This window comes from Carassius auratus, chromosome 25 (genome assembly GCF_003368295.1).
Source record: "Carassius auratus strain Wakin chromosome 25, ASM336829v1, whole genome shotgun sequence".
NCBI classification, from domain to species: Eukaryota; Metazoa; Chordata; class Actinopteri; order Cypriniformes; family Cyprinidae; genus Carassius; species Carassius auratus.
In genome coordinates this window covers 6,515,977-6,536,533 of record NC_039267.1, presented here as the reverse complement: position 1 = coordinate 6,536,533, position 20,557 = coordinate 6,515,977, and positions in this window count along the sequence as shown.

Sequence of the window (20,557 nt, the reverse complement as noted above, 5' to 3'; positions counted from 1 at the left end):
GTGGATGGACTGTCAAACCAAGTTGGTCTTACATCGGTGAGAGGAAGATCATTTGTGCAGGCTTATTCTTCATTCTTTTTTCATCATCAGCTGATATCAAGAACTGCCCATTTCTGTTTCAAATGTGGACCTGTAGAAAACAAACAATCTCTGTATCATTTCAAGACAAAAAAATAGCAACAGAGCTCAAAGGAAGCCGATCCAGAACTTGGTTTCCAAAGCTTGCAGACAAAAGTAAGCTGTTTGTTGAACATGGCGACTGCTGAACCGGAGGAGGAAAATGTTTGGTAGTTTAAAACGGTAGATTGTGTCTTCGGTATAATTCAGTTTTGCTTATGTCAAAATGTAAGTATTTGTCTTCCCTAGAAGTCTCGCAGAACAATTTCTTTAATAAAATTAATTTCATTTTATAATTCTCTGAATATTCAATACATGCTTTTCACTGAAGGCCACTTTTTAAACATAACTACCATTAATGTAGCTGACAATAAGAGTGGTGTATTATTTATACAATCATCAATTCATCCAATCTCATACGTCCTTTTTAATAATTATTAATTAATTTGCTAATTTTAAGTGGTTAGTCTCAAGCAGATGGTTCTGAAACATTAAAATGAATAGTTAATATTAAGAGAAAATTAAATGCAAATTTACAAAGACGTGATTTAAAATATATTTATGTACCATAATCATCCAAGTCTGCATTCATGATTACATTGCATTTCCATTCAGAAATAATTTGAAACTCTTATGTATGTGATTCTTGTAATGTTTCAATAAGCCTGTTCTCTTTAAAATAATCTGCATGCTAATAATGTTGTGCCATTTAAGTTCAATTGTTTCATAAAGCAAATGAAAAACAAAAAGTGGGGCTGCATATTTAGAAAACGTATTCACTTCTGTGCATAGCTTTATGAACGCTATCGGCAGGGTTGCCAGATCTGCGTAACAAAACCAGCCCAGTAGTTGCTCCCCAAAAGCAGCCCAATCATGGCCAAAACAAGCCCAGCATTCTGGTGGGAAATGGCTATCAAAATCCCATTCTGCTTCCAGGAAGTCCTACCTTGGTCGCAAATGTGTTTCGGGGTGACAGTGTATTTCGCTTCTCCCCATGGACTAAAAACAGCTCGTGGCAGCAGTGAATAAAAACAGCCCAATTTCACAGGAAAGCTGCAGACTTGGCAACACGGGCTATCGGCATGCATTCAAGAAATGTTTCGGAAAGTATAATATTTGAAACACCACTACGGATATAATGTGACTCAAGAAATCAAAAGCATAAAAAACAATAGATTTATCTTACCAGCAAGTGTAAAGAATGATTGCAGGGTAAAATATGTGATTTTGCCCCCTCGGGAGACCCAGCAGGGAGGGAAACGTAGAGAAGAATCCTTACAGGAGAGAACGGTCGGGTATGTGTGACTTGGCCTGTTCGTCACGTACAGAAAATACATTAGGAGCGTCAACAAAAACATCTACAAAGACAAAATGAGACAGTAGACTGGAAAATGTATATCATTTGCGTGTAACTAAACTAAATTTAAATGACAGTCATCTATGTTTTGCTGCATTGATGTAATTAAAAACCGAGTAGAAGTTCGGAACGCAAATTTGTGTTGATATTAAAGACAACAAAAAGAAACGAAGAGCTAAACTTCAAGCTAACAGTTTAATTTAACTGTTGAATTTATGAGATGGCACTGTTAACATCAGCAAAATGCATATTTAATTGCAGGTGATTCGTGATATAATAGCCTACGCTGTGGGAGTTTGAGTATGAATGAAGCATCTATGAAGTGTAGGCCATTCCTCTGTTATTAACAGCCGCAGACAGTGTATATTAATAGTTTAAGTTGTTGCAAAGTTAAACTCTTCAACAAATCAGTATGTTTATATAGGCTACTGTATATGCAGGAGATACATTTGAAAAAAACTGTAAGTTGAGGGTCTGATAAGTGCATTTTTTAACAACTAAAAATATTGTTTTAAAATATCTAGTGAACAGTTTAGTGTCAAAGAAACTTTTATAACTTAGAACATTCATTCAGAAACAAGTTTCTTACACCAAAGCATGACCATTCCTACTTCCTTTCTTTTTTTTTTTATACATAGGCTACTAAAAGTCAACCAAAGTACACACAAGCCATCCATGTATGAAAGCTGGTCAGAAACAGTCTTGTCGGGGTATGTTTTCACACCAGCGAGCACAACGCTAAGGAGACTTGCGATAGGACATGCGTTCAGCCTGCAGCGATCACATTTAACCCACTTCGAAACGGAAACCCCAGATATGTCTGTTTCATGTATATGGCTGTGAGAATTTGACTTGATTTGGTTGTATGTTTAGTCACAAGAGGACTTCAGAGGTGGAGAATACCTCTGATTGAAAGTGAGGCAAGACTCCAGCCGAGGAACAAACAACGACAGACCTTTCATTTAGGTTCATCTGCAAAGTTTTTCAGTGTTCAGTCATGACAGGAGGCTACGAGATGTGGCCTAGTGGTGTGAGCACAAGGCCGTGAACTGTGTCTGGGAGACACAAGCTGATTTCCTCTTTCCCTTCTTCTCCCCATCACCTCTTTTCCTCTCCTACTGTATCAATGAAGTGGCAAAAAGCCCCAAAATAAAATGTAATATTATAAATTTACAAAAAACTAACTGTATAATTATAATATAATGCATGACATGAAATAATAAAATAAAGAATAAAACTAGATATAATAATACATATTAATAAGTATTCAATAATTGTAATTAATTTACATTAGTTAGTAAGTTAAATAAATATACTAAAATAATACAATTAAATACCAGGAAAGAATACTGAGCAATAACACATGTATTATTATTATTGGACCGAGATCTCTGTGTGGACCACTGGCTGTTGTCAGACTCCTTGTGCGAACAAAAACTCACTGTATTATTACATTTGAGGGCAAAATTAATGTTTGGAAATGTAAACTGATATATTCTACAGACACATTACAGCAAAAGATAGAAATAACTGAATTTTCTGGTGAAAATACTAGTGTTCTAATAATGTTGGCCACCACTCTGTATATATATATATATATGTGTGTGTGAAAAATAAAATGTAACAGGGAAGAATAATACTGAAAATTGATGATCAATTACAGATTATTAAATAACATATCCATAGGGAATAAAAAAAATATTGCATAAGAAAAAAAGATAAGAAGAAGAATACTGAACAATTTAAGATGATCAGTTTAAGACTCTTAAATAACACCTATATGTTGAGAAGCCGTCTGGTGTTTTGCAGGTTGTAAACAGTATTTGCAAATCGAGTGAGTCTGAGTCTCAGGCCTTGCTTGCATGAAGCGGTTAAATCGGAGCAGGGGAAACCCAGGTGTTTCTAGCCCATAGCTGTGCTGCTCCCCACCACAGCCCCAGCACTTACTGGATTCTGCCAAACGCCTGGGCTGTTCCTGACAAGTCTAGAGGCTAAAGCTGCATCTCTGCTGAACGAGAGAGAGAGAGAGAGAGACACAGAGGATGAGGAGGAGGCAAAATAGACCAATGAAAAGCTAGAGAGAGGGAGATATTTTGTCCTTTTTCTGCAGTCGAGAAGCATTTAAATATGACAGGACACAATTATGGTTCACTCTGTTGTTGGCTGCAGATGCTCGGTTGTAATTCTGCTCTGAGCATCAGTCTGAAGGGTCTCTGCGCTGCAGACCCCTACAATAGAGTTAATGCAGCTGTGTTTGAAATGATAAACACAAAGGAAACGAGGCGAAAATACAAAGACGCAAAAACAAACCAGAATCAGGCAGTAAAAAACCAAACAGTGAACATTTTGTATTGTTGATTGCAAATCTGTATTGTAGTCTGTAAGACCAGTTCTGAGAATGCTTCTATTCTGCATTATTAATGCATACATACATACGTAAATACACACTATATATATATATATATATATATAGAGAGAGAGAGAGAGAGAGAGAGAGAGAGAGAGAGAGAAATAGATAGATAATTAGAAAAATATAAAATAAAATATATTCATATAAAATATTATTTTAATTGTTATATATTTAATATATACCTTGAACATTTATTGCAATTATTACAGAAATATTTGTATAATATATTTATAAACTATTTTAATATATATTGCCATACATTTGTATATATATTTTAAAATCCATATACAAAATATCTTAAAATCCATAAAAATAGAGTATTTAAATATAATAAAGTATGTTTATTATTCAATATTTAATATCCAATATAGATATTTTATAAAATATTTAATAAATAAACACTTATTGTATTATTTATTTACTTATAATGACAGATATTATTATATTTAAATTTAGATATTTTTTAAATATCTCAAAATATGTGTGTGTGTGTGTGTGTGTGTGTATATAAATATAAAATTTCAATCAGATTTTTTTTTCATTAAAGCTAAAATGAATATATATGTCTGAATCTGAATTGTCCTTTGTGCATGCTTGACAAAAAGATAGATAATGAGAGAAAGAAGGCAATAAAAGAATAAAGGATTGGAAAACTAAGACTCGTAGCTCTGAATGAGGTTTATAATGATGGTATGTTCCATCAAAATGCTATTAGTCTAGTGGGAGGCTATCCAATGAACGCCCTGTGCGTAAAACCACAGAATGCTTTCCAGAGAGTGTAAAGAAGGGTTATCAGTCTGTCTGAGAGGGGAAAAGACAAGTGGCTGTTGGTACTTGAGCAATAATGCTTCAGCATTGCATTGTATAAATGTGTGTGTATCTTTTGCCTGCCAGTGCTTTATACTGAAGCTTGTAATTTAGAGTAATAGCCACTTCACACGTCCTCAGAAAGCCCAAACCCCTCCTCTCCATGCCCACTTCCAGAGACAAGCTCTGCTGACCAAATACTGCTACTTAATGAACTAGCACAGTTAAGCTTTATTGAGAGGCCTTGCGGTCGACCACTTGTGAACAGAGTCAGCGGGTGAAGTGATACTTCAGCTCACCTAAAGTGAGCCAGTGAAACAGCCTCTCAAAAACTAATGAGATGATGAAGGCGATTTGTTTGCCTGTATACATGAGTTCTTATTATTTGCAAAAAGTGTGCAAAAAACATTGTCCAGTTAAAAAGTATGATAAAAAAGCATCATTATACTGATTACTTTTACTTAGTTTTGTGTATTTAGTTGCTTAAGACTTGCAAAACAATATTTTTCGAAAAACTGTTTAGATTGCATGGAAAAGCGAGTGACCTTGAGTCCTGACATCCTCTCTGTGCTTATTTTATTATGTTGAAGAGGTGGAATTTTCAGAGAAAGGATTTCGTTAATATTTTGTATCTATAAATGTGTTTAATCGTATTACCTCTCCATTCACAAATCCTGCAGTTGATTACAGTAGTGAAAGCTGGCTGGCCTGAGCCAGGTTTTAACAGATAGTGGGATGAGCGTCAGTGCTGTAAGAGGCAGGACAGATGAGTGACAGCAGCTGGCAAAAAGAGCTGGAGAAACAACAGGCCAGACACGCTGAGCGTGAATGACACACTCTTACACGTTATTAAATAACACACACAGACAGGGGCAGCTGCTGCCGTTCAACAATGGAAAAACACAGATATAATAAAAAAAAGTAAAATAAATGCTGCTGGTAAAAATAATGCTTCTAAAACTATAACTGAACAGTAAAATTACTTAATAACGTTTTTTTTTTTTTTTTTTACTAATTTTAATAATGTACTAAATAACAAAAATAATTGTTATAAAATAGTTGTAAAAGTTTGGAAGTGCATTTTTTAAAATGATAATAATAATAATAATAATAATAATAATAATAATAATAAATCTAAACTAAATTTGTAAGATAATTATAAAAAAATATACTAAATTCATATAATATAATATAATATAATATATCGTTTGTGCTGTCGAACAATTAATAACGATTAATTGTATCCAAAATATTTGTAAAAATGTTTTTGTTTACATAATATGCGTGTGTACTGTGTATATTTATTATATATATATATATATAAATACACACACACACACACACACACACACACACAAACAGATACAGTATATATTTAGAAAAATTTACATTTATTTACATGTATATATTTATATTCATATAATTTATATTATAAATAAATATGTTTAATATATAAACATTTTTTATATACATGCATGTGTATTTATTTATACATAATACACACAGTACACACACATATTATGTAAACAAAAATGTAAATATTATAAATATAATACATTTATAATATAATATATATAATAATATAACTCACGTGACTCATGTCCACCACTGACTCATGTAAACATTTGCACACAAGCTCAACTGAAACACAGATACACACACTCAGCAGATGGAAAGGGGTCTAGTCTATACACCTCACCCTTGACTCCTCTTTTTGGAGCGACTCAGGACACCCCAGTCAGTGAGAAAGACAGAAAGCGGCGTCTTTCTGGACCAGGACACAGTCCTGTGAGCCAGAGCTCGTCATGGTGATGGCAGCATGGCAGTGCTTCTCTATTGTAACCAACCCCCAACTGCGACTGTGGGACAGGGCAAAGACCCAACTCTCCTCTCAAATAAAGCTCGTCACCCTAAACACTCCCTTAGACCAGGCTAAAAGAAGAAGCAGCAGCATGAATAGCAGAACATGCTAACAAAACCGTCTATGCTAACAACACCAGCAACAATGAATGGCCTGCGCTGCTAGAGCCAAAACTCTGGGCCCAAGTCTCACTAGAATGTAACTTTATCTTTACACTATTGATGGCTCAGCAGTGCATTGCCCCAAACACATGTTTTTGGTCGTGACATAAACAATCCCTCAACAAAAACACTGCAGGAGTGTGAGGACTGAGTGCTAGCGGGAGCTCCACGCTAACAACTCTGTGCAGTTTAGTGGTGTTTATATCACTAATGTGAGGGAATAATTTGTGACCCAAATACCATGATTTCCTCAAACAGAGATTAAACAGCCCTTACCATAAGAACGGCATCAAAGGAATTCCAAAGCTTTGGCCAGAGTTGCTAACGACAGAAGTATTAGGTGCTAATTCCTGTCAATTTTTTTGGTTCCTGGAACATTTTCCATACAACATTCAAGCCAGTGAGGACGATTAACACAAAAACGGCTTATAAAACAAATGTATAGGGTACTTACAAGGATAAATATAGAGAAAATAATTATAAAATAAGGAATTCTGACATGACAAGCATTGTAAGTTATGTTTTACACAAACATTTAGCGGTTTTTAGCATTTTACAGGTTTTAGTTGTATGAACTGAAATGAACAAAATATTGCATGCTGATTCAAAATTAGAAAGTAAATGGGAAATTCAGAGATTTATTTGCATGGTAGAGCCTTGATGCAGTGGTTATATATATAAATTACATTTAAGCAAGCATTGGGCAATTTAAACAGTAAATAATAAAAAATAGTGAACATTTATTTTGTATCCCAAATATTGGCCAATAACATGTATGGAACTGATATGTTGCGTATCACTACTGTCAATAAAATACAAAAAGTCAAGAAATAAAGATAGATAGCAGATTAATCCACATTGTATTACTCCTGTGAAACTTGTTCTACTTTTACAACTTAATACATTTATTTACTCACACCATAGTTAGGCCATTCTTAAGCCGTTCAGAGGAAACTCCTAAGACACATCTAGACATCTGTGTGCGCTCTTGGATTTCATTTGAAGGGGATGATTAAGCTTGTTTTTCAGCAATCCTAGCTCTGTGCCTGGCCCACCACCTCTGTCTGGCAGTAATCTTGAACTGAAATTCAACCCTACTGTTAAAAACACAAAAATTTCTCGGCCTGCCTATAAGCCCTGAGTCATCCAGAGTTACGAGCCATTGTTTGCCAGGACTTTTGAATGACTCTGCACTCCTGACACAGGAACAAACCCTTAGCAGATGTTTTACTAGGGTGGACTAGTCTTTAAGACTGCATTAAAACATTCTGACTTGTAAATTAAGTTCTTTGGGTGCTATGGATCCTAAAGGTGAGAGGATAATTAAATCAAATATATACTATAATAGAAAAGGCAATGAATGTAGTCTTACCTTGATCTGTAAAACCCCTATGCGAAAAACACAAACAAGTCAAATGGAGAAGCACGCAACTCCATAAATATTTCCTGTATGCCAATCAGACCTTGTAAAGGGCACACTGCTTGCTAGGGTCGCTCTCTACTTATTGCTCAGATTTGAAAAACAGATTCTCTGAGGATTGCCTGCATGAAAAGGTCATTTGTTATATATATCAGCAACATATTCACCTGGAAGTAAAAGGACCTTTGGAATATGCTGAACTGAGCATGGGTACGACCACATAGGTAGAGAAAGTTAGATAAAAGAACATGCTATTTCCTGACATAGACATATTTCCATAAACATTTGGAAACAACGCTGATGAGAATATATATATAAGTATATATACATAAAATATAAGTATATATATATATATATATATATATATATATATATATATATATATATATATATATATATATATATATATATATATATATAATATAAGTATATATATATATATATATATAAAAAATTGGGGGAAAACAGCTGCAATTCAGCTCAATAGAGCAAAACACTGTAAGTGTGTGCACCTATGTGGATATTTGTGTATACTTATGAGTGTGTACTATGTGTTTATGTTTGGCGCCCGGAGCTGAATCAAGGGCAGCATGGGCTACAGCATAGACAGGCCAGATAGTGTGTGTGTGTGTGTTAAATATTTGAAGAGTGTGAGGCTTGGCCCTGGGGGTGAGAGCAAGACACACTGCATGAGCAAAATACATGTAAGTGCTGCCTTCAGAATAAATACACAGGCATTGTGAATGTTACAATGGGATGAACTTTGACAACATATCTAAAGGCGATTTACATTTCATACTGTGCACACACACACACACATACAAAAACATCCCATAATAGCGCACAAAAACCACATTAAATATTACTACTATTATTATTACATTTAAATTACATAGATAACTATATCAATAAAACATTAACGTGAGTTAGTTATATATAGAAATTCAACTCATATTTCACTTTACAGCTGGAAAGATGATGATGAGAAAGCCATCTAAACATTTAAACAGGTGTCGAGAAGGACCTGTATGCGAGAGAATGCATGAATATTAATGAGCAGGCGTTTACGAAAATGAATATTCATAGGACAAATCCAATCTAATCCTCTTCAGTCACACTTTCTGTGCATGTTGACGTAAAATGTATATAGATGCTAATCTCTGCTAAAAACGTGTAATAACTGCAACAGAAACAAGGCTTTTAATGACAACATTGTTAACGTCGGCATGAAGCAACACACACCTCATTTCACTGGCGACAGAATCAGTCTAAAGATGTAGGCTTGGGGTTAATTAGCTGTAAAATACAATGCTAATCTAGTCTTTATGAGGTCACTGTCGTGGTCCGATGACCTAAAGTTAGACAGGATCATGACAAGACAGGATTTGTTCCACAAGGCGAGCTAGGCTTGTTTGTTTTAGTGATATATACTGTCTCTATGTCTGGCCTGTAAAAACAAAAAGAAAGCTTTGCAGTGTGAAACATTTGTCTGACAGCAAATGTTGAAGATGAATATATGCATCACTTTGTCCTCTCATCATGCAACATTTTGCACAGGTTTGAAGTCACATTTCCACTTTGACGAAATTCATGAGGCAAACAAGGGAATTCTGAATAAAGGTGTCACTAGTGTTTAAGAACTGGTTTTGAGGGGATCAGAAACAGGCTATTTCAAGCCCGAAACCACCACCTCAAGGGGCATGCGACAATCTCACTCTCAGTTATTGCACAGAAATGCATTTCTGAGGGAAAAAAAGAGAAAACAGCACTTATATTTGTATGACCCTCCAACATTTTGTACATAGTAAAATGCTTATTATCTTATGTTGAGGACAGTGAAGAGAAGCATTAGATGGATGTTTTGTTTATTCCTGGCTTTTTAGAGCACAAGCTGGTTCTAGAAGTGACGGTTTTTACATGCTAGATGATGCACAGTTTGTAAGCAGGTCTATTGCTGTTTTACAGTGGGGATGGTCATGTTTGGATTGTCGTGCCATCCTTAAAAAGAAGGTCTTTTTGGAGTCAAGATTATAATACGATTCTTATTGAAAGGAGAAGAAACTGCAATCAATATCCTACAAACATAAAACAGCAGTAATCTGTACTTCAGTATTAAAGGTAAGTGGATCCTAACATGCATAGGTTGTGCGGGACAGTGTTGTCAACAGTAACATCTCTTACCCTTCCTGGTATTCTTGACACTGAAGCCTATAGTTCAATAACTTTAACCAGTTGAGGCTAAACAATGGCCATCAGGGCCCTTTGGGTAATATATTCACAGTCACTATCCTCATTCGACAAAAACACCATTTAGCATTTCTCTCACATAAAACTGCCTGATTTTTTACTGTAAAACTCCTGAATAAATGGAGTTTTGCAGGAAAAAATGAATACATGTAAAACTCCTGTGTTTCTTTATGGAAGGATGATGAAGCTTATAGTGTTATTAAAGTAGTTTGCGAAAATACATTTCTAATAAAATATGTTTTTGTCATAACCATGGACTGCAAATTTAAACCAATTCCTGCAGGGACTGGTGACTAGACATGAAAGTGATTGTGACATGTTTGTTACGTGCAAACCCTCCAGCACATGCAGAAAACACATTTACACTGTCACCTCTGACTGCCATTTGTTGGGTACATTTACTGTAAAATGACTGCATGTGGTTGGCAAACAAGACTTCATTCGTGAGATTCTGCATAAGAAATCAATGGTTTTTAACACCTCCGTGATTAATTTTCCCAAAGGGAAAACCTATTAAAAACAAATTGGATATGGGTTTGTGGCTCTGAAATGATTACATACATCTTCAAGTATATGCCAGCATATCCCTGAATCTGAATCCTGGAAAGGAAATTTTGCCTCATCAAGATTTTTTCATTGTACATTTTTAAAACATTTTTCTTTGTTAAAATATTATTTCTTATTCCAGCCTAATATTTACCAAACGTCACACTACTGACCATTTAATGTGTCCTTGATGAATAAAATGATTTCTTAAAGGGATACTCCACCCCAAAATAAAAATGTAGTTATTAATACGTTATATACCATGTTGTTCCAAACTCGTAAAACTTTCGTTTGTCTTCGGAAGACAATTTAAGATATTTTGGATGAAAACAGGGAGGCTTGTGTCTGTCCCATAGACTGCCAAGTAAAATACGCTGTCAAGGTCTAGAAAAGTATGGAAAGCATTGTCGGAATAGTCCATCTGCCATCAGTTGTTCATAACGTTATGAAGTGACAACGATACTTTTTCTACGCGGATAAAACAAAAATAACAATGGACTGTTCTGATGATGCTTTTTTATACTTTTCTGGACCTTGACAGCGTATTTTACTTCGCAGTCTATGGGACAGACACAAACCTCCCTGTTTTCATCCAAAATATCTTAAATTGTGTTCCGAAAAATAAACATAGCATTTATGGGTTTGGAACGAGATTGGGGGCAAGTGATTAATGACAAAAGTTAAAATTTTGGGGTGGAGTATCCCTTTAAGAAACCTGACCATGAACTTTTGAACTGCAGTGTGAACACAGTGGCGTTATCAAAACATTGCTCTGTTTTTGTTTAAAAATATGACAAGTTCCAATGGCATGAGTTTGGGGAGGGGCTACCTGTGTGGGAGTGGTCCTAGAGGAAACTTGCTTGGAAACAGTCATTAGATTGTACAGATATTTCACTTTATTTTCATGAACAGTGCAATCTGCCATTGCAAATTAATAATATATGTGTCTCTAAACCACACCTTCTCATTAACATTTTAACATAAATACAGTGAACCAATGATTTGTGTGGGATGAGTTGTAAAATATTTTGAGAAATGGATGTGTGAGCATCAAACAGTTAGTGGAATGCTGTTGTTCCACTTCAGCAATCTTTGATTAGTAATCCAACCCCAGGCAGAACTCCTTTCGCCCCTTTCTCTCTCTCCCTTTCTTTATCTCTCAACACCCTTTCACAAAGGCCTCGGCCATTAGCGTTCCAGCTTGCTGTTTTCAGTAAACCTCTCCTCACTGCGACATCATACACCAAAGCCCAAAACCACTCTTTACAACCAATGTCATAAGCACATTTCCCAGTCGTGAATAACAGTTTTCTTTGCTGGGAAACTGTTTCTGAATCTAATAATTATCCTCTTCATCCTCCTAATTCAGACTTTAGTGTTTGGCTGAGAAACGGGCCGTCTGCCAGATCGAAGCAGAGTCGGAGTTGTCAGGTGGATTACAGTCATATGAATCGCTCCGCAGGAGGCCGAGCAGCCTGCAATTACAGCGCGGCGGCGCCTTTGATTTAAAGGAAACTTTCAGAAACTGACTAAAATGTTGAATAATAAGCCATTAGAGATTCTGAAGGCCAGAGCCCCAAAAGAAACCCTCCCTCCCTTGAAGTTTCCTTTGCACACAAAGTTGTTTGACGTCACTAAGCGTCGAACAACGTCTGTGCTAGTTGGTCAGACACCTGTGACTAGCCGCTTTCACTCGTAGTCAAAAGTTTCGAAAAATCTTTACAGCGCAATTAAGAGCGGTAATCGTTTTGTGCGCAAAAAATATCAGTTTATTCCATTGTACTAAAAGCCCTGAATGGGATTCTTTGAAAAGAATGTGAATCTTTTATATGATGGCCTCTGGATTTTTAAATGAAAATGAGGGGTCAACTTCTCTCATTTTCCTCACAAAGGACTGAAAGGAAGGGACCAAGCAGACTTGAAGGCTACAGCAGAAGGTGATGAGATAAAAAGAGACACAGCCAGTGCCGCCCCGGCTCACATCAATGCCGCATTGTGAGCCCCGCCAGAGACAAACGAGCACCGGCCACAATCGGAGCAGGGCCGTAATTAAATTTCACACAATATGAGGCAGCAAATGACATGTAAATTATAAATGGCTGATTCCTTGCTTTCCATGACAGTGTTAAATAAGGGAGGTGTAAGTGAAATCATTAGATTATGCCATTCAGCGACAGGAGGGAGGGGGTTTTCAAAAGGTTGCCGTCGTGAAGGGCCCGCAGCCAGCCCTGGCACAAACGATGCACTCGGACACTATTTCAAACAGCGGCGAGGACAATGCCGAACCAGCCCTTGATTGTGTTTGTCCACCTAGGTATAAAACAGACATTATGGGCATTTTGTCCCGCTCAACAAGATGCTCGGGTGGGCTAAAAAAGAGAAGTGAGATAAGTGGATGTACTTCACTGGCTCCTTGTATCTCACACCAATTATCGTCTTAATACTTAGACACAGCCCACTAGCATCAACAATGAAATATAGCTCCAAAAGAGAAAAGAGAGCCATTTCAAAAGCGGCGTTGCATGCATGGAGGAGTACTGTGGGCTAATTGCGGAGGGACAGATGAAGGACTGCTTCTTTTCAAGGAGGGAGATAGAAAGACACACAAATACAAACAAGAAGAGGTAATCTCACTTCAAGAGACTTGAAAAACTTTGAAACAAAAACCCTTTGAAAGCCAAATTTTAAAGAGAGAGAAAAATGTTTTCTGCTTGCATACATGTGCAGTACGTGACATTATGTAAAGGGAAAAATGTTGCCAGGGTGCAATTAAAAATAAAGGTTAATCAAAAATAAAAAAATAGTTTTTGTAAACTAAAGGTGATTAAAAAGTAATGTGTGGGCACTGTGTGCTATCACATACATGTCCGGCCTTCTTAATTAGGACAAATCCCCTTTTAGCCAGTACTAGAGAGAGAATAGGCAGCCCTAGAGTGTTTGTGAAGAAACTCATTAAAAATGTGGAATGCTGTGGAGAGAGAGAGAGAAAGAGAGAGCAAGAGAAAGAGAGAGAGAGCGTTGCGTCTTTCTGCTTGAGTAGCCACAAGTGGCCTCTAGGATAAATGTTCCCCTCTCGTCTCAAGTAGTTGTCTTGAACCAAGTGCCGAGAGGAGAAAAGAGCCACAACTTGTTAGTCAACAAGTTAGCTTAGAGGGGCCAAAGAGGGATTTGGAAGAGCAAGAGCAAGGTTGTGCCACATCCCAGCCCCACACACACAGAAATAAGTAATGAGAAAATGCAACGCCCTCCTGCTAACCGAATGAAATCAGATAAACTCCAGTATGTAGCATCGTGAGGAACATGATTGTCAATAGTTTGATTTTAAAATCTGAGGAAACAACATTAGACATCTACTACAAGCAAAGGGAAAACAAACTGCTAGATTGCTTATGAATGTTGGTAATAGAGCCGAACATTATAGCAATTTATGCTAAACAAAATGTTAGATGGATAGATCTATCTATCTGTCTTTCTATCTGTATGACATTTTTCTGTCTGTCTTCGATAGATAGATAGATAGATAGAATAATAAATACAAGGCCACATAAACATAGTGAAGGAAAGTGAGGTTGCCGCTGGCTCTCATCCTGTCAGCTCCAGAAGGCTTAGAGGCAGGCCCCAGCCCAGATTAACCCTGATCGGGCTGTCCTCCCTGGGGCTCTTCCTCTCCAGCTCGGGCCCTGGGTTCAGCCAGGGAGTCAACACCACCTCCCCACTCTCTATCCTAAACACGTGCACCGCAGCTCAACTAAACAAAGCCTGAGACAGCCAACATCTATTAACTTAGTCAAATAATCCTGATTCAGATCTGGCTAAAGATGCTATTGGTCCCTAGAGCACCTACAATGCCAATTTCACTCCCTGTGTTTAACATTATACATCCCACAATTAAAAATGGAAATTAAATTGACAGATAACAGAGATATTGACACAGTTATCGATGAATAAGTTTGTGTGTGCGAGCATGCGCATGTATAAAGACACAATACAACATTAGAAGCTCTGGCGTGAGCTTCCCAAAGAGGAGAAAATTAATTATTTCAACTACATGTGGACCTTTCATGAGCACTGGCTTGATTTGCATTGAGGAATATTCAGCAGAAGTAATTGGTGCACACTGAATGAACTCAATTTTCTTTCCAAATTTCCTTAGAGTCCCAAGGCACTACTGCACGGGATGCGAGTGGCAATACAAACAAAAGTAATGTCAAAAGGGAACGCAGGAATCGAGGAACAAAAGGGAGAGCAAAATTGTTTTAGCATCGTAAATGAACAATGGAAGCTTCATTCAGGCAGTGAGCTGAAAAAAACAGATATCACATGGAACGCTGACAGTTGATGTCTTCATATAAATGTAAGAATTTACATTCTAATTAAAAAGAATTTACATCTTAATCAACACAGGCTTCATTGTTCAGCTAGTTTTTTCCAGTAATGAAAAACAACATTGTTTTGCCAGAAACTGAAGAAATACTATACCACTGGTGCGAGTTAAAAGGACTGCTACACATAAAAGTTGAATTTTTATTGTACCATCAAATTGTAATTATCTTCTATAAATAATATACAGAATTACACTGGGACTGGCACACATCTTTAAAACTAAAGTTAAGAGACCACATACTCACTACAGTCAGTGACTGAGTTTCATGGAGCTTCATGCCCATGGCTGAACCGTTCAGCATCTTCATGTGGAGGCAGCTGGGGATGGTGGGGGTGGTTAAGAGGTAGATACTGAGGAAATTTTACAGCACAACCTCAAACTCAAGCCTCCAGCACTCAAAGACCTTTAGCGAGTTTGCTAACAGTCATGTAACATCCCACATGTCTTATTCTTTTAGGAACCGAACAGTCTTTATGCTTTTTTACTGCAAAGTGCTTCTGTGCTTCTAAGAATTTTTTGGTTGGACCTATTGGTGTGTTCATGTCACTAATGAGTTGGGAAGTTAGAATTTTGACGTCAGGTCTGTTCAAATCATTTTAGAAGGAGCAAAATGGTGTTGTACCTTCTCAACATAAACAATCTTATAATTCAACTTGAACAAAAATAATCAGGAAACTTTCTACATAATATATTTTTTTTTCTTATGATTTTTTCTTTCTATAAAATAATAGAAAGCACATTAGACGTGTTTTTGCTTTTATACTTTGCATTCAATTTATGAATAATTGTAATGATAACAATAAATATTTTTGATATATAAAAAAACCTTAATTTGGGTTCTGAGGATAAATTAAGCTCTTACAGGTTTAGAACAACATAACACCCTTAATAATTAAAGTAATTAAAGACATAATTCAATTTTTGGGTGGAACTATACCTTTAACTACTTACCATTCACTACTTGTTTTCACAGCTTATTTTCCATGCACTGATCTCTCTATATAGATGCTATAATATAAATAATATCTATATCAGTTTTTCAAAGCATGCAGCATGCCCCTTCCAAAATCACAAATTCTGAATTGTAAATACAACTTTACACCATCATTCATGTGCTTGGAACTAATAATGATGATATTTACAACTCCAAATAACTTCATAAACTCAGATTGGTTAAGATGATTCCATGGGCCCGGCGAGGGAGAAGGAGCCTGAAAGCGATTTCTACCAAGGGGGTCTGAATCAATATGCTGTTCAGGAGGCCCAGAAACCATAGTGGCACCCCTGCAGGTAACTGCTTCTGTAAAGTACACCAAAATGTGACATTTCAACCTGATCTTACAGGAAAACTATTCTTCAAGGTTGTACGAAATCAAACATAAACCAAAACGTAAATCAAAAATACAAAAATTGTACGATTTTTAGAAAAAATCTTCAGCATGTAGATCCACCCCTCATGTCACTGGGGTAAGCAGATCATACAGAAACATATAAATAAGTGTGATGAACATACAAATTCATACGAATTAGCCATCAATTCACCAAAACATAAAAAAGTTACAAATAGTTTTGGGTGTTTTATTGCACCACCACTTTAAACCAGCCATCAAGATGCAGATTGTGCAAACTGCTACAGTTCAGTTTTACTGTCCTAGCCTTTAGGATTTCACAATCCATCTCCTCTTCATTTCCTCTATTTCCAAAATAATAATTAATTAATACTGCATTTAAAGACTGTCATATCATGAAAACAAAGAGCTAAGTACAATTTTTCTCCTTCAACTATGCTAATCTCGGAGTATGCTAATAAAATAAACAGCATGAGACAGCAGAATCCTTATCAGCCCTATGAAAAACCTGCGATAAAGACGGCTAGCAGCTTCCTCTAAACTAAAGTAATGTTCGACTGGTCTCAAGACACTACATCACTTTAATCAGCTTTTACACTTTCCAACCATTTAAACGTCCAACTTAAAACCATCGCTCCGCGCTCATTAGCAAGCACAAAAGACTAGCGACTAAATGAGGCATGATTCATGAAACGGATACCTTTAATCATCGCTCCTAGCCTCTGAAAGGTCGTTTAGTATATTGTATCTAAGTGTGCAGCTTATTCCTGCTTCATTACTGATAATTAAGACCTGTCATATTTTCTTGCACAATGTGTCGGCTAAGAGCTTTGGCATCTGCCAAATGGGCATCAATTTTCAAAGCCGCGAAATGAAAGGTAAGGCGAGAAGTTGATTTGGTTAGTATTTCTGTTTGTTTTGTAATACAAAGAATACCATTTCTGACTTTGTAGAAAAAGCTGAGATTAGATTGAGACTGAGACTGTTTTTTCATCTTATTTCGATATCAGTAAGCTCCCAGTAAAAGTGATTAGGCCCGTGAACAGGGAATGGCTTGCTCGCAAGAAGCCTCTTGTACCGCTATCTCCTCAGATAGTTATCACATGAATAGCCTAACAGACTGAATTAAGGCCAGAGACTTGGGAGCTGTGGAAATGTGTTAGAGAGAGATGCTAAAAGGGACACAGTGGCTTTTGCATTAGCATCTGTTGTGGCTCGACTGGCATAAACTAGCAAATAGTGTCAGAGGTGCCACAGGGGGCGAGTAAAGAACGTTGCAAACGGTAAAATGTAAAAATTTAGCATGTAGCATAAATAGACATTATACATTTTTTATGTAAAGACTATTATTTCAGATAAATGCTGCTTTTTGAACTTTCTATTTATTGTATGCAAAGCTGTTTCAAACGCTGATAACTGTTGTTTCTCGAGCAGCAAATAGGCATATTAGAATGATTTCTGTATTACATTATTTCACTGAAGACTGGAGTAATGATGCAGAATCTATAACAACAGAAAAGTTATTTTAAGTTTAAATATTCAACAGTTTTACTTTATATTTGATCAAATAAATGCAGCCTTGGTGAGCATAAGAGACTTAAGACCAATTGTAACACAACAATCTGATCTTTAAACGTTTTGATGATTTTATGCTACTGCAAAATTGTCACTTTCATCAGCGACTGGCATTTGAAATGCATTAAAAGACTAAAACGTTGAAACATAAACATAAGTATACACATCAGAGTAGGTGACATATTTCAGAAGAGGCCAAAATGTACTGAAAAATAATTTCTCTTGACACAGCAAAAATAGACGAAATTTCTCCAGCATTTCTTTGCTTTTTTTCTGTATGTTTTGAAAATGGTTCAAGGCTATGGCTTCATGAGAATAAAAAAACACCCCTCAAAGGCCTTAAGTTTGCTCAGTTGAAATGATCTGCTTTGACAAATTTAACAGCTCTTTTTTCTCCCTCTCCAAATGCACTTGTCACTCAGTATTAGTCGTCCTCATTAATGACAATGGGAAAGTTTATCTTAGCCACACATTTAAAATCATCCTCAGCTTACAATGGGGCTCAAAAATCTTCCACAAAATAGAAGGCGGATCTACTTACACAGACACCCTTTTTTTGAAGTAGTGTTACTCTTTATGCCTGGCCGTGAACAATCTTTCCACAACAATAAGGTACATTCTTTGGTGATCAATACTTATTATATGTGCTCTGGTACATCTCTATACAACCTTTCTAAAAGGCTACCTGTGGGGTTTGGACCTGATGCTCACTGCTTGATCCTCCACTAGAGACACACACACAAAAAAGCTCATTTTAAAGTCATCATTGGTGGCTCTTCTGTAAACAGAGAGGGGCATTTTAATAATATTTTAGATTATACACACACACACATACATATATATATATATATATATATATATATATATATATATATAATGTAAACAAATAATATACACAAAAATGTATAGTATTAATAAATAGTAACTACCTTTAAATGCACACGGCTCTCCATAATCTGATTTCCATAATCTGATTAATCGCATACAAAATAAAAGGAACATATATTATGTAAATACACAAACATGCATGAGTATTTTTAAGAAAACATTTGACATCCCTTAAAAATATTTTGACAGCCCTAAAACACACACACACACACACACACACACACACACACACACACACACACACACACACATAACAATACATTACGTAATTATTTTGGAGAGGAGTAATACTTGCACTGCTGTTAGATAGCTCTCATTATCTTTACCTTTGCATTTTAGAATTGCAAGTGCCAAAACACATATACCACAGCATTACTACATATGTAAAAATAAAAAAAAGCATCCGAGTTAAACCATCAGATGATTGTGTAATGATGATGCAAACCCCTCAGAGGACCTCAGATGATGCCAACCCTGAAACAACATACAGTACTACCAAATATTGCATCATATAATAATTGCTGTTAATAGTGTTCATCAGTCTTTTTCTGAAATGTCTGTCATATGCACATAAACTGACAGTCACCACTGATAAGCTACTACTAAATATTGTAGAAACATAATTTTCTGTAAAGTTGCAATGATTTGTATTGTAAAAAGCGCTATACAAATAAACTTGAATTGAATTGAATTAATGTGAATTTAAATTTGAGCCACACACCAAAGTTGCTCCCTACACCCCTAAAGTAAAACCCCAAAGCTTTTCAGCCTGTCATGCAGCAGGCCATATTTGGATGAGACACAAACTGTGGGAAAGTTATTTTTAAGTCGAATGCCAATGGATACAAAGCAGGAATTGCTCCTGGCTATGGCACTCTATGGCCTGGATCAAAATTCCACCTTTGGACTTCCCCCTCTGAATATGGACAAGAGGTTGGCGTATGATGCCTGGGACACCGATAACAATAAATTTAGCCAAAACCACAGTCACATGCCTGCCAATCCAAAACTAGGGGGTTTTGCATAATTGATACTTGAAAATCAAAGGACTTAACAACTCATAGTTGTCTGTAATGCTAATATAATTGCTGAATAAACAACAGTGTTTGCTCATCCTTCCACAGACTTGTTGTCCACTCAAGTGGCTATTTGATAACGTCATTTGATTGATGTCACATTACATATACTCTATGGCAAAAACTATGACCTGCAACCCTTAACAATGCTAATTTGTCATGCTTTAAAAAATGTGCAGAAAATAATAATGCCTATCTAATAGTTTTTAAACAGTAGCTTATTTATATTTTAATTTTATATAATACTGTGAACATTTGCATTCAGATTCATTTAAAATTATCTACTTTCCATGAAAAGCAAACAGATTCCCCCCCCCCCCCCCAAATACATTAACCTCTTCAACATTTTAGTCCAAAGT